This window comes from Ovis canadensis, chromosome 6 (genome assembly GCF_042477335.2).
Source record: "Ovis canadensis isolate MfBH-ARS-UI-01 breed Bighorn chromosome 6, ARS-UI_OviCan_v2, whole genome shotgun sequence".
In the NCBI taxonomy this organism is placed as follows: domain Eukaryota; kingdom Metazoa; phylum Chordata; class Mammalia; order Artiodactyla; family Bovidae; genus Ovis; species Ovis canadensis.
In genome coordinates, this window is record NC_091250.1 from 25,376,004 (window position 1) to 25,391,415 (window position 15,412).

At 35.2% G+C, this 15,412-nt stretch overlaps 1 long non-coding RNA gene across 2 annotated transcripts in view; it reads right to left on the minus strand.

The window, feature by feature from the left end:
• The window catches only part of LOC138442291 (uncharacterized), a 227,947-nt gene extending 214,078 nt beyond the window's left edge, over positions 1–13,869 (minus strand). Inside the window, exon 1 of one of the 2 annotated variants that reach the window (XR_011257623.1) lies at positions 13,730–13,822. This is a non-coding gene — a long non-coding RNA (uncharacterized lncRNA). Of the gene's footprint in view, positions 1–13,729 lie in introns of both variants that reach the window. The other variant, XR_011257622.1, reaches the window with a different exon arrangement.
• Between the last annotated feature and the right edge of the window lie 1,543 nt (positions 13,870–15,412).

Consider the following 15,412-nt stretch of genomic DNA (forward strand, 5'->3'; position numbering starts at 1 on the left):
GTTGTCACAGAGCACCTGATTTGTGCTCCCTGCATCATACAGCAAGTTTCCACAGGTTATATACATTTACATATGGTAATGTATATGTTTCAATGCTAGTCTCTTAATTTGTCCCACTCCCTCCGTACCTCTCTGTCTCCACAAGTCTGCTGTTTATGTCTGTGATTCCATTGCTGCACTGCAAATAGGTTCACATCAGCTCATTAAGCTCAATGTCAGAAAAGCAACCCAATTAAAAAGTGAGTAACTCTTTGTGACCCCATGGACTGTAGCCCATCAGGCTCCTCTGTCCATGGAATTGTCTAGGCAAGAACACTGGAGTGGGTTGCCATTCCCTTCTCCAGAAGATATTCCCAATCCAGGGATTGAACCTGGGTTTCTTATATTGCAGGCAGATTCTCTACCATCTGAGACACGAGGGAGCCCAAAAAGTGGGCAGAAGACCTAAACGCTATTTCTCCAAACACAAGCTAATAAACACATGAAAAGACATACAACATCGCTCATTACAAAAGAAGTGCAAATCAAAACTACAATGAGGTATCACTTCACACCTGTAAGAATGGCCATCATCAAAATATCTACAAACAATAAGTGCTGGATAGGGACGGGAATCCCTGTCTCTTGAGAAATCTGTATGCAGTTCAGGAAGCAACACTTAGAACTGGACATGGAACAACAGACTGGTTCCAAATAGGAAAAGGAGTACGTTAAGGCTGTATATTGTCGCCCTGCTTATTTAGCTTATATGCAGAGTACATAATAAGAAACGCTGGACTGGAAGAAACACAAGCTGGAATCAAGATTGCTGGGAGAAATATCAATAACCTCAGATACACAGATGACACCACCCTTATGGCAGAAAGTGAAGAGGAACTAAAAAGCCTCTTGATGAAAGTGAAAGAGGAGAGTGAAAAAATTGGCTTAAAGCTCAACTTTCAGAAAATGAAGACCATGGCATCTGGTCCCATCACTTCATGGGAAATAGATGGGGAAACAGTAGAAACAGTGTCAGACTTTATCTTTTTGGGCTCCAAAATCACTGCAGATGGTGATTGCAGCCATGAAATTAAAAGACGCTTACTCCTTGGAAGAAAAGTTATGACCAACCTAGAAAGCATATTCAAAAGGAGAGACATTACTTTGCCAACAAAGGTTCCTCTAGTCAAGGCTATGGTTTTTCCTGTGGTCATGTATGGATGTGAGAGTTGGACTGTGAAGAAGGTTGAGCGCTGAAGAATTGATGCTTTTGAACTGTGGTGTTGGAGAAGACTCTTGAGAGTCCCTTGGACTGCAAGGAGATCCAACCAGTCCATTCTGAAGGAGATCAACCCTGGGATTTCTTTGGAAGGAATGAGTCTAAAGCTGAAATTCCAGTACTTTGGCGACCTCATGTGAAGAGTTGACTCATTGGAAAAGACTCTGATGCTGGGAGGGATTGGGGGCAGGAGGAGAAGGGAACGACAGAGGATGAGATGGCTGGATGGCATCACTGACTCGATGGACGTGAGTCTGGGTGAACTCTGGGAGTTGGTGATGGACAGGGAGGCTGGGCGTGCTCTGATTCATGGGGTCGCAAAGAGTCGGACATGACTGAGCAACTGAACTGAACTGAACTGAACTTAGGGTGTAGAAAAAACGGAACCCTCTTGCACTGTTGGTAGGAATGAGAATTAATCATGTAAATCTTAAAAGGGCCTAAAGGAACAAAGTATTGATTAGGGGTCTGATGACTTGAATTTTTTTTTTTTTTTTGCTTTTCATTTTCCAATTGTGTATTAAGATTTGTGCCCATTTTATAGAATTTTGACATATTCCTGTATATCTGGAGGATTATGTGTATATATATATATATATATATATATATATATTTGTATATCCTGTATATTTCTAAGTAGACCTATTCTAAGTAGCACTTCCTTCTAGAGTATACTAGTAAACAAGAGAGAGTCATTTACCTAAAACAAATTAAGTTTAAATGATACAAGGTTTTAAGGAAACAATTGCTGTTCAGCTCCTATGATTAGGGATATTTATGAAGTACAGAAAACAGAGGTGGATAGTAATATAGTTAAGACATGGTAGATAAACACTGCTTTGTTGGATGTGTAAATATATATACTTTTTCCAACCATATCTTAATATGCAATAATGGTTTAATATTATGTCAAGAAAAATTAATCTTGAGCCACAATGAATAATTAAGCATCGATGCTATGCAAAGAGGGAAAGAATCCAAGTTTAATGGATAAAAGTGGAAACTGGCAGGAATAATTTAAAGATCACAGGATTGGAACGGCACTGGTTATTAGACAGTGTATCTAAAATAAAACCATCATATTTTTCCTATAACAGGTATAGCAACTGCCTCTAAATATAATTTTTCTTTAAACCAGGAAGTTCTCTGCCCTAGTTATTCCACAGTAATAAATCAACAAAATTTTGTGTTCTTAATAAGGTGCCACCTTTCTTAAGATAACTAGATCGTGGTGCCATTCTTCTGAGCCATAAGCAAAACATTGATTCTTGGGATACTCACATTACCTGGATTTTATTTTCCTATTGTGCTATACCCTGTATTTGTTGTGTAGACATTTAAAAGTAAAATGTATTTATATAATATAAACCCATGTATCACATGTTAAGGGTATGGAATTACTAGTTGCTAGTTTACATCACTAAATAGTCATTGTATAAGAATTTCTGTCACCTAAGTGTCTGAATGTTTAATACTCAAGACATGTATCTCAGTTCTTTTATGAAGAACTCTACAAAAGAGTATTTTTAAAGCATGGATTTTTTTAAGCAACATTTTTCTAAGTGAAAATGAATATATCATTCACAAAAAATCAATTAAAGACAGGTAACTGATTTTTGTGAATGACCTATTTTAAGAAAGTCTATAAAAATATGATATTGTAATGACCTTGAATAAGAGGTATATTAGGACAAAGCCAAAATTTATACACTGACTAAATAAAAGTTAAGGATTTATTTTCACCAAAATATATTGTAAATTCTTGGAAAGACATAATACATCTATGAGAAATTCTACAATATTTATAATATGCACATGATTTCCCCAGTTGCTCAGGTAGTAAAGTGTCTGTCTACAATACGGGAGACCTGGGTTCAATCCCTGGGTAGGGAAGATACCCTGGAGAAGGAAACAGCAAACCACTCCAGTACTCTTGCCTAGAAAATCCCATGGACAGAGGAGCTTGGTGGAAGCTACTGCCCATGGGGTCGCAAAGAGTCAGGCATGACTGAGTGACTTCACTTCTATGCAACACATATAAACAACTTCTAAGAATCAATAAAAAGCAGCAACAAATTAGGAAAAGGAACAAAAAGACATTAGCAGACATTACACAGAAGAGGAACCACAAATGATCAATATTTCATGGAAACTTTTGTTCAACTTCATTTGTTATTAAGAAACTGAAATTTTAAGACACACAATAAGATAATATTTCACTCACAACAAGCTGGCAGAAGAATATAAAGCCTCTGATACAAATGTTTCATCAGTATGCTCTTGGGAGGAAATTGTTATATGTGTTTTAGAAGATATTTTTACATTAACTGTTATATTTAAAAATACATGTACTCTTTGACTTATTCCCCAGACATATCTGTGAAATGTTCTTTCACTTGTTCCTCAGAACAAATGTTCCAGAATACTCAAAGCATAATTTTCTGTAATAAAAAAGGAAAGATCATAAGCCATTTGTCATTTAATGGTGTAATGTATAAATACAGTGTGGTATATCCGTGTGGTGGATTAGTTTGTAGACATAAGTGCAATGATATAAATCTTTAATTTTGATATTGCTTTTATATTGATAATTTGTTTAGTCACTAAATCGTGTCCAGCTCTTTTCCTGCCCCATGGAATGTAGCCCACCAGGATCCTCTGTCCATGGGATTTACCAGGCAAGAATATTGGAGTGGGTTGCAATTGCGCGTATTGATTTTATTAACAATCATGGCACTAAAAACTTGTCTTTATTTCCCATATGATGTTATTTGTAATAAAGTTTTTAAAACAGGTAAAAATAAGTAAAGTATAAAACTTAATACATATATCAGTAACTTCAGGTTATTTACTTCCTGAAGTTAAAGAGATTATTATATAAAATTAAAAGGGATACGTTAGGAAATCAAGGTGCTTGTAACATTTAGAAATTTGCCAGTGTATATACAGATATTACTTAGTTATTATTACTAAAACTGTACACATAAAATATAATGTATTTTATAGGTAAGATGTACATGCACCAAGACTTTAGTTAAAACAAGTATAAGAAAATAAACAATACGTATTTCTGTATCCAAATCTCAATTAAATTCCTGAAACAATATGGAATTTTTAAATATTTTTACCACTATGTTTCATGTTAGATGTAGTGGAAACACCTACAGTTAAACAAGATTTCCATTACCTACTAATCAACAGTTTTAAACTGTAGTAGATGGATTATTCTAAGGTTCAGATCTCTCTGTGTTATATATTATAAAATTCATTATATACTTTATATCTTTCTAACTCTTAGAAAATTTTCTTGTTTTAAGAGACGAAAAATGTTGATTTTTTTTTTGTATCTATCAATATATATATATACCCAAGGAAGCAAGTTAGTGGTATAGGAAATCTCAGCTACTGTTTACTAAAAGTATTGTTGTTTAATTACTAAATCATGTCTGACTCTTTTTGAAACTCCATGGACTGTAACCTGCCAGGCTCCTCTGTCCATGGGATTTCTCAGGCGAGAATACTGGAGAGGGTTGCCATTTCCTACTACAGGGGATCTCCCAGACCGAGGCATAGAGTCCTTGTGTCCTGCATTGCAAGCAGATTCTTTATCATTGAGCCACTAGGGAAGCCCACTAAAAATGAAGTTGCTTCAAATACTTTATATCAAGTTGTAACATCGACTTTTTGGTTTTCTTGTAAGGCAATGATATAATGATATATAACAGGGACTTCCCTGGTGGCTCAGGCAGTGAAGTATTTGCCTGCAATGCAAGAGACCTAGATTTGATTCCTGGGTTGGGAAGATCCCCTAGAGAAGGAAATGGCAACTCACTCCAGTGTTTTTGCCTGGAGAACCCATGGACAGAGGTGCCTGGTGGCCTGCAACTCATGGGGTTACAAAGAGTTGGACATAATTGAGCGACTAAGCATGCAATTAAGGCAATAGGAAATATTCCTGATCAAAATAGGTGACAAATGTTTACAACTGGAATTTCATCTTTACTTTTACCAAGATATAATAAATCACAAATGTTATTCTAGAGTATATTTGAGGTTATAGTTTTCATATAATTTTGCATCACAATACTTTATTTCCTAATATTCCTATAACCTTAGCATTATAATTCCTTCAGCTTCCTTCAGAAGGAAATATATGCAGCTATGTGTACAGATAGTACAAAAAGTCAAGCAAATATGTGTATAAATATGAATCAAGGCAAAGGAGTCAAGATTCAGATGGAGTTCTGAATGGTATCGTATTATTATATATTTTTAGTTAAATAAAATCAAGTCATATAAAATTTAAATGTTCCTATTTATAGGGAATATTACTTTTTGAAATTTAAGTCTTTTAAAATATTTTGATAAAATAATATTTCCAAGGGTGATTGTATAATAACAAAAAACAGGGCAATATTAAACATGACTTTATCCTAAACAAGATATAAAGTTGGGAATTGAAACATGTTCTCAATTTAACACTTTATCAGATTTACCCTGCTGAAGATTATAAAGCTTTAAGTTATATCATTCTATAGCTTAAAGCTACAGAAGATTTACTTTTCTTAATTTTTCAAACTTTCTGTTTCCTGGCCACATTCTCAGGCTGAGTAACGGAATTCTAGCTAAATAAGCACCAAGTAAAGAAAACAAACTAAAAATGCTCAAAGCTTAAATTATGGGAAACAAAAAATAGTTAAAAAGGTTTTTTAAGGAATACTTTTGACCTTAAATCTAGAATCATAGAAACAAAAACATGTCAAAACTAGCTTTAGTATAGGGAAAATCATACATTTCTTGGACTTCAAACAGCACAGCAAGATCTAAAAACCAATTAAAAACTACCAGAAAAAAAGGTTTCCATTTTCTAACCTCTGGTCTCAATTTCCTTTGTAATATATATACATGCATTCTTGCAATTCAGGTTTTTCTATTTACTCTCTTTTTGATCAATAGGACCTCCAAATTTGCCTTCAATATGGAAGTTGTATAGAACTCAGTCACATTAGCTTAGCCTTGGTTCTAATCAAACTTTCCTCGTGTTCTAACTCCTACTTTTTATGAAAAGGTATCTATTTGGTGGTATTCAGTTATGTACCTATCTCTAATACTTTATTTGTAGCTAGGATGTAGGGTGTCTGGGAAGTTGTGTGTGGCTTATTTCTTCTACAAATAAGTATTGTGGAAACAAAGTCTTGGAGGCAGTGATAGCCAGAGCTATGAGACGTGAAAACTCCTCAAAAAGGGGGACACCTTTAATCAAACACACCAAGAGCAAGCTAAATATAAACACTGCCAAAAAAATTGCTGAGCACACTAAAGAAAGTTGACATCTTGAAGTTGGAAAAAACTTATACTGCTAATTTCTTAATCATTCTATCATCATTTTTCAATATCTCAGTAGTTTGTTCATTGTGTTGTAAAATAAATTGTTCAAATTTTTTCTTGTCCAAAAAACCCAATATTAAAGTGGAAGAAGGAATCTCAGGGTAGGATTATAGGATAAAAATAATCCTGAAAAGCCTACAGTTGATGATTAATACATTTTCTTTGTGTTAAAAGTTTTTTCTTTAAGCCCAATTATGTATATTTTGTTGTTTTTATACACTAGCAGTTCATCTTAATTCCTTCCAGAGGGGAGGAAATTAGTAGGAGCATTTGAATGACAAGGAAGTGTCTGTTATAAGAAAGCATATATGTACTCAATACCAAGCTACTTGCTCATTCTATTTTTTTTTTTTGATGTAGGCAAATATAGACATATCAATCCCTAAAGAACATTTGGAGTGAGGAAAGAAAATGCATAACCTTCATGAAAGTATTAATAGCTAAATTCCTTTTCAGTATTTTTTCGAGTGTTTTTGTCCCAACAGCTTCAATTTTTCTGAGTAGGTTCCCAATACTGAAGTTTATTATCCTTACATACCTGTTAGGAAATAAATATAAATTTTTCTTCAAAATTACTGAAAACGAAGAATAAAAATATTTTATGTCACCATAGATTAAGTAACAGATTCAAATTCTACAGAAGAATGCCTCTTGCTGTTGCTTATTTTTCATAAAGGAAAGTGAAAATATTCTGTGTTCAGTAATATACAAGTATATTTGTAAGGACACTATTTTGAATACTGTAAATATATATGTAGGTATGTACAATTACTTTTTTCTTTTAATAATTGCATCAAATTGCACACCTTAACAATTTCATTTTAGGCTTGCTTTATTCATTCCTACAATGTCTAATCAGCATGCAGAGGACAAATGGGCAATTCATGAAATAAAGTCTATTAGAAAGGGTATATTTTAAGTAAATATCTTACAATATGATACAATAAAAGTGAATGAATTAGGATAGATCTGTGTTCTAAATTTGATTTCAGCATTTGCTTGCTCTTTGACTGAATAAGACCCTTTATATCGTTACCTATCGATTTGTTCATTTGCAATGTAACAATAATCCTGTATTTTCTCAACTCAAATCTGTATATTTCTTTACATCTTTGAAACTAGAATACATTATTTAACTCACCTACATAATTTCTTCACTGACAGGCAGAGGGTGAAGTGTAAATTTATTGCCTTTGCTTAGGTGAACTGAGCCAAAGATCAGAGACATCTGCCTCTTTTATTGTTAATTCAGTTGATGTATTTGCTTCCATTGCTATAAAAATTGCCAGTGACTTGGTAGTGGTCAGAGCTAAGAAAGATGTGTGAGAATGATTTTGAAAAACTATTAATGAGGTGTTGAATATCCATCAAAATACAAGTTGCCCTTCAAGATAAGTTAATCATAAGAATCATAAAACTAAATTAAGGAGACATAAAATTAAAACCTTAAATAACAGAATTTGTCCAGTAGGAAATGGAAATAAGCCATACATATTCTTCAGGGTGCTTTAGGTCTGCTTACTCACTTTCCTAAAAGAAATCAGTCCTGAATATTCATTGGAAGAACTGATGCTGAAGCTGAAACTCTAATAATTTGGTCACCTGATGTGAAGAACTGACTCATTGGAAAGACCCTGATACTGGGAAAGATTGAAGGTGGGAGGAGAAGGGGATGACAGAGGATGAGATGGTTGGATGGCATCACCTACTCAATGGACATGAGTTTGAGCAAGCTCAGGGAGTTGGTGATGGACAGGGAAGCCTGGCGTGCAGCAGTCTATGGGATCACAAAGAGTTGGAAATTACTAAGCAACTGAGCTAAATCACTAACTAAACTGTCGGCGACGGAATGAAACACCCACACTGCAGAGTGGTTTAAATCTTTATATTTTAACCCTTGTTTTTTACAGCTGCTTAATTTTTATATCTTTTGCACAACCCCCTACAGGGCAAGCTGCCAAGCACTATGATTTAGAGACTATACAGTGCGCAGGCGCAAGGCGAGATAACCTTTACCTTGGCTTATTTACTGCAGCTAAGACTTTGTTTTGGGGAACTTCCTTATCAACTTAGAATCCGTTTTGTCCCAAGGTCTGTTCTTTTTGAGGAATCAGAGAAACATCCTTGTGTGTAAGCAATGTTTTTTTTCCCATGGGAACAAACAGGATTTTTAGCTGAACATCTCGTTTGCAAGAATGCTCAGCCCTGGTTGACAGTCTCGTTAGCAAGCACTTCTCAATCTTTCTTAAACCTTGTTTCTTACACTGGGCAGAACATCTCGTTTGCAAGAATGTCCAGCCCTGGTTGAGAGTCTCGTTTGCAAGCACTTCTCAACCTTCCTTAAATCTAGTTCCCTACACTGGGCAGAACATCTCGTTTGCAAGAATGTCCAGCCCTGGTTGAGAGTCTCGTTTGCAAGCACTTCTCAACCTTCTTTAAACCTAGTTCCCTACACTGGGCAGAACATCTCGTTTGCAAGAATGTCCAGCCCTGGATGAGAGTCTCATTTGCAACCACTTCTCAACCTTCTTTAAACCTAGTTCCCTACATCTCCCCCTTTCTTTTTTTGTAGATGTTGAATAAGCGCTTGAATATGCAAAGCTTTTTTTTAAAATTGTTTCCCTTTTCGCCAGCACCGGTAGACTATAAAAGCAATAAAACATAAAGCAACAATTAACAAAGTATTTACAAAGGATGTTGTTAACAATGTAGATACATGCCCTAAAGGATTAAGGTTGTCTAATCCTGTTTGAAGACTTTTTAGTATATCAGAACCAAGAATATCAGGCAGCGTCTTACTAAAAGTTGACAATATAGTTTGTTTTAATTTTATAATTTTAGCAGTTAAATTTTGGTGTCCCACTAAAGACCTTTTTACTTTTTTTCAACCCTCACTCATATTAAAGGGAACAGGGGTTACACATAGGTGAGATGAGTTCCAATCACATTTTAACACACTCTTTGTAGCTAACACAGTCACTTGATCTCTTAACCAGGAAACTGTGTGTTGTAAATTTAATACATCAGTAGCCAATTGAGCGTCTAAATCATGTTGTTGTTGTCACAATAAATGAGCATCTTTATGCCATTCCCTGACAAAATCAGCAGTCTGTATGCCTTGATGCCAAGCAAGACCTGTTACAGTTGCTGTTGTTGTTACTGAAGCCACGGCGAAAACTGATGCGATGACAATGCCAAGCATTTTTTGAGATTGATGGAGAAGAGTTTGCACAGCATTTACAAGATGAGTGACAGCAAAAGAGTCCGACCAAGGTCGAGTAAGATTAACAGGCAACCAAAGTTTAGTCTGTGCTTTCACAGTGACCAAAGAATAATTACTGGAATGGACCATCTTGTTTTTAACATTTTTCCACCAAGAACGATTTATACATTGAGTCAAGTTACAATCAGAACATGATATAACTCTCAAAATTTTATTTTAAATCTATTGCCCATACAGTAAAGAATAAGGAAATTTTACACATACTATAGCAGAGTAAGATTTATTAATATGCAAATGAACTTGAAATGGCCCCTTACTGATATCATACATTTTTTTCCCCTTTCTTATTTTTTTAATGTATTTTCGAAGAGTCTGATTAGCTCTTTTAATTATAGCTTGTCCTTGACTATTATAAGGAATACCAAAAGTGTGCTTAATATGATATTGTTTTAAAAATTGAGATAATTTAGAGGATTGATATGCGGGAGCATTATCAGTTTTTAATTTTATAGGTATGTCTGTAATAGCAAAACAAAATAGTAAATGAGTAATAATAGAATCTGCCTTTTTTGAACTTAAAGCTGTAGCCCATTGAAAATGAGAATAAGTATCTATAGTATGATGAACATATTTTTGCTTACCGAATGAAGAAATAAAAACAACATCTATTTGCCAGATTTGGTTAGATTGTAGTCCTCTGGGATTTACTCCAGGAGGGGCAAAGGGCAAAATAAACGGTGCACATATGGAACAAGAACGAACAATATGTGTTGAGCTTGTTTTTGTGTTAACGAATAAGTTTTTTGTAACCCTTTAGAATTAGTATGATGTAAGCAATGTTCTTGTGTTGCAGACTGTAAAGGATAAAGTAAGGCATCAATATTTGTATTTTTTTGAGATAATGGTCTGGGGAGAGAAGAATGAGCTCGTATATGAGTAAAAAAGACAGGGTTAGTTTGCCTAATTAATAATTGTTGAACCTGAAAAAATAATTTATCAATATTAGTTTTTAAAGTTACCGGTAAAGTGGCTTCAGGAAGATAAATATATGAAAAGACTGCATATTTAGAATCAGAAACAATATTAATAGGAATATCAAAAAAATCTTGTAATGCCAAACAAATGGCCCAAAGTTTAGCAGGCTGCACAGAAGAAAAGGAATGTGGAACAACTTTAGAAGTAGTATCAGTCTAATAGCCAGCAGTATTTTTATTGGCATCTGTAAAAATAGTTTTTTTTTTAACTGGAATATTAGATATAGGAGATTTACAAACCATTGATGTATGTCGAAGGAAATCTATCATTTTAGATTGAGGATATTGATTAGAAAAAGTCCTTGAATAAGATGTAAGAGCTATCTGCCAATTTTTATTAAACTGTAAGCAATTAGAAATTTGGGTGGAAGTAAGTTGAGTAATAATTGTTTGAGGGTCACTTTTAATTAACTGAGTAACACGGTCTCGACATTTTAAAATAAGGAAAGCAATTTTATCTGTATAAGTAGTAAGCTTTTTTGTATAGTTATTGGGTAAAAATATCTACTCAATCAACCCTGTAGATTGAGCAATAACTTTAGTAGGAGAATAGGGAGTATGGAACACTATGAAATATATAGGTTGATCTTGTTGTAGATAAGTAAGAAACCCTTCATTTAACCGTTGTTTTATAAAGTGTAATTCTTCTGTTTGAGAAGTAAGAGATCGAGGACTGTTAAGAGCAGTATCACCCTCTAAAGTAGAAAATAAATGACGCAATTGATGTGTAGGAATCTCTAACATGGGACGTAACCAGTTAATATCACCCAAAAGCTTTTGAAAATCATTAAGAGTTTTTAAATTATCTCGTCTAATTTGGACCTTTTGAGGTTTTATTTTTTGTCGTTTTAAAATAGCACCTAAATATGAAATAGGAAATTCAGTTTGAATTTTTTCAGGAGCAATTTGAAGATTAAAATCACTTAAAGCTTTTTTTACATGAATAAAAAATGTATCTCGTTCCTCTTTACTAGGAGCTGCCAATAGAAGATCATCCATATAATGATAGAGAAGACAATTAGAAAATTGTTGTCTCATAGTAATAAGAGCACGATTAACAAACTCCTGACAAAGTGTAGGGCTATTAATCATTTCTTGAGGCAACACTGTCCATTGATAACGTTTTACGGGCTGCCCATGATTATATACTGGAATAGTAAAAGCAAATTTATTTTTATCTTTTATTTGCAAAGGAATATTAAAAAAAAAATCTTTTAAATCTAAAACCATTAAAGACCAATCCTGTGGAATCAAAGCAGGAGAAGGGAGACCTAATTGCAAAGCTCTCATAGGTTTTATACATTTGTTAACTGCCCTTAAATCAGTTAACATTTTTTATTTACCAGATTTTTTTTAATGACAAAAACAGGAGAATTCCAAGGAGACGTAGAAGGTTTAATATGGCCAGATTGAAACTGTTCTTTTACTAATTGTTTTAAAGCCTCGAGCTTCACTTTTGGAAGCGGCCACTGCTCAATCCATTTAGGGACATCAGTTAACCATTTCAATGGGAGAGCTCGAGGAATCTGAGCAGTGGCTACAAGTTTTCCGACGAGATCGTGAGTGTTGTTTTTAAAGAAAATAAAAGATCTCTTCCCCAGATATTAATAGGTATATTAACAATGTAAAAAGAAATAGATACTTTTTTTTATTAGACAATTGGCATGACAAAGGTTGAGTGTTTTTTTACACATCTGCTATTGATCCTAAGCCTGTTAAAACAAGAGGAATTTTTTTTTTTTTTCCAGTCATTAGGCCACTGTTGGAGAGAAATAACCAAAACATCTGTTCCTGTATCCACTAATCTTTTAAACTGTATACCTTTAATAATCAGTGACATTAAAGGACGAGAGTCATTAATAAGCATTTTTTAAAATATACTTTCTCCCGTACTTCTAAAACCACTGACTCTCTCTCTCTACCTCAGCCTTGTCGGCAGCTACTAGAAATAGGGATGCCTAAAGTGGTGCAGAAGGGTTAACAGCCTTGGAAGTTGATTTTTTATTTAATAAAACCTTTTAAAAGGCAGCAGTCATTGCTTTTACAGAATCTGAATCTTCCCCAGAACTCACATCTCTATCTGGCTCAGTGGATGAATCTTTATTATCATCTGGGGGTTTGAGCGGAGGCCGAGATGAGGCCCCCCTTTCACCTTTATCTTTTTTTTTCTCACTCATAGGCACATCTTTATATAGGGGATCTTCCTTTTTAAGAGAACATGAGACGGCCTCACTATCAACAGCCATTAATTTTAAAGCCTGTGTTATTGTGCTACATAGAGTCCACAGCCTTAAAGGAATCACATTTTTTTTTTTTGATGTTGTCTTTTTAACTCTTTTTGCACCACTTTCCATTCCTTCAAATTTAGCTGTATTTTTGTTTGATATTGAAACCAATAACAATGCTGCTCTATAAGACAGAACAACTCACTCAAGCGGCGAGTAGACGTTTTAATTTTTATAGAATGCAGGAGCCCCTTAACCAGCTCCATATATTGTGACTTTAAAGACGGGGAATTTTTCATAGGTTTTTTTTTTTTTTTCTCTTATTTTTTTTATTTTCTCGAAAGTCCCCCTTTTAGCGTTTTGCTCCGGGGTGCTCTCCCTTTCGGATTTTTATTTTTATTTTTATTTTTTTTTTCGAAAGTCCCCCTTTTAGCCTTTTGCTCTGGGGTGTTTACCCTTTCGGATTTTTATTTTTTTCTTTTTTTTGAAAGTCTCCCTATCAGCCTTTTGTTCCGGGGTGTTTACCCTTTCGGATTTTTATTTTTATTTTTTTTTATTTCCCGAAAGTCCCCCTTTTAGCCTTTTGCCCCGGGGTGCTTACCCTTTTGGTTTCGTCGAGCCCCACGTTGGGCGCCAGATGTCGGCGACGGAATGAAACACCCACACTGCAGAGTGGCTTAAATCTTTATATTTTAACCCTTTTTTTTACAGCTGCTTAATTTTTATATCTTTTGCACAACCCCCTACAGGGCAAGCTGCCAAGCACTATGATTTAGAGACTATACAGTGCGCAGGCGCAAGGCAAGATAACCTTTACCTTGGCTTATTTACTGCAGCTAAGACTTTGTTTTGGGGAACTTCCTTATCAACTTAGAATCCGTTTTGTCCCAAGGTCTGTTCTTTTTGAGGAATCAGAGAAACATCCTTGTGTGTAAGCAATGTTTTTTTCCCATGGGAACAAACAGGATTTTTAGCTGAACATCTCGTTTGCAAGAATGCTCAGCCCTGGTTGACAGTCTCGTTAGCAAGCACTTCTCAATCTTTCTTAAACCTTGTTTCTTACACTGGGCAGAACATCTCGTTTGCAAGAATGTCCAGCCCTGGTTGAGAGTCTCGTTTGCAAGCACTTCTCAACCTTCCTTAAATCTAGTTCCCTACACTGGGCAGAACATCTCGTTTGCAAGAATGTCCAGCCCTGGATGAGAGTCTCATTTGCAACCACTTCTCAACCTTCTTTAAACCTAGTTCCCTACACTAAACTACTTTAATTTTAACAGCAGATTTTTTTTTTAGTTTTTTATTGTTTTAATTTTAAAATCTTTAATTGTTACATGCGTTCCCAAACATGAACCCCCCTCCCCCTCCCCCCCCATCACATCTCTGTGGGTCATCCCCATGCACCAGCCCCAAGCATGCTGTATCCTGCATCAGACATAGACTGGTGATTCAATTCTTACATGATAGTATACATGTTAGAATGCCATTCTCCCAAATCATCCCACCCTCTCCCTCTCCCTCTCCCTCTGAGTCCAAAAGTCCATTATACACATCTGTGTCTTTTTTCTTGTCTTGCATAGAGGGTCGTCATTGCCATCTTTCTAAATTCCATACATATGTGTTAGTATACTGTATTGGTGTTTTTCTTTCTGGCTTACTTGACTCTGTATAATCGGCTCCAGTTTCATCCATCTCATCAGAACTGATTCAAATGAATTCTTTTTAACGGCTGAGTAATACTCCATTGTGTATATACACCACAGCTTTCTTATCCATTCATCTGCTGATGGACATCTAGGTTGTTTCCATGTCCTGGCTATTATAAACAGTGCTGCGATGAACATTGGGGTACATGTGTCTCTTTCAATTCTGGTTTCCTCGGTGTGTATGCCCAGCAGTGGGATTGCTGGGTCATAAGGTAGTTCTATTTGCAATTTTTAAAGGAATCTCCACACTGTTCTCCATAGTGGCTGTACTAGTTTGCATTCCCACCAACAGTGTAGAAGGGTTCCCTTTTCTCCACACCCTCTCCAGCATTTATTGCTTGCAGATTTTTGGATCGCAGCCATTCTGACTGGTGTGAAGTGGTACCTCATTGTGGTTTTGATTTGCATTTCTCTAACAATGAGTGATGTTGAGCATCTTTTCATGTGTTTGTTAGCCATCCGTATGTCTTCTTTGGAGAAATGTCTATTTAGTTCTTTGGCCCATTTTTTGATTGGGTCATTTATTTTTCTGGAATTGAGCTGCATAAGTTGCTTGTATATTTTTGAGATTAGTTGTTTGT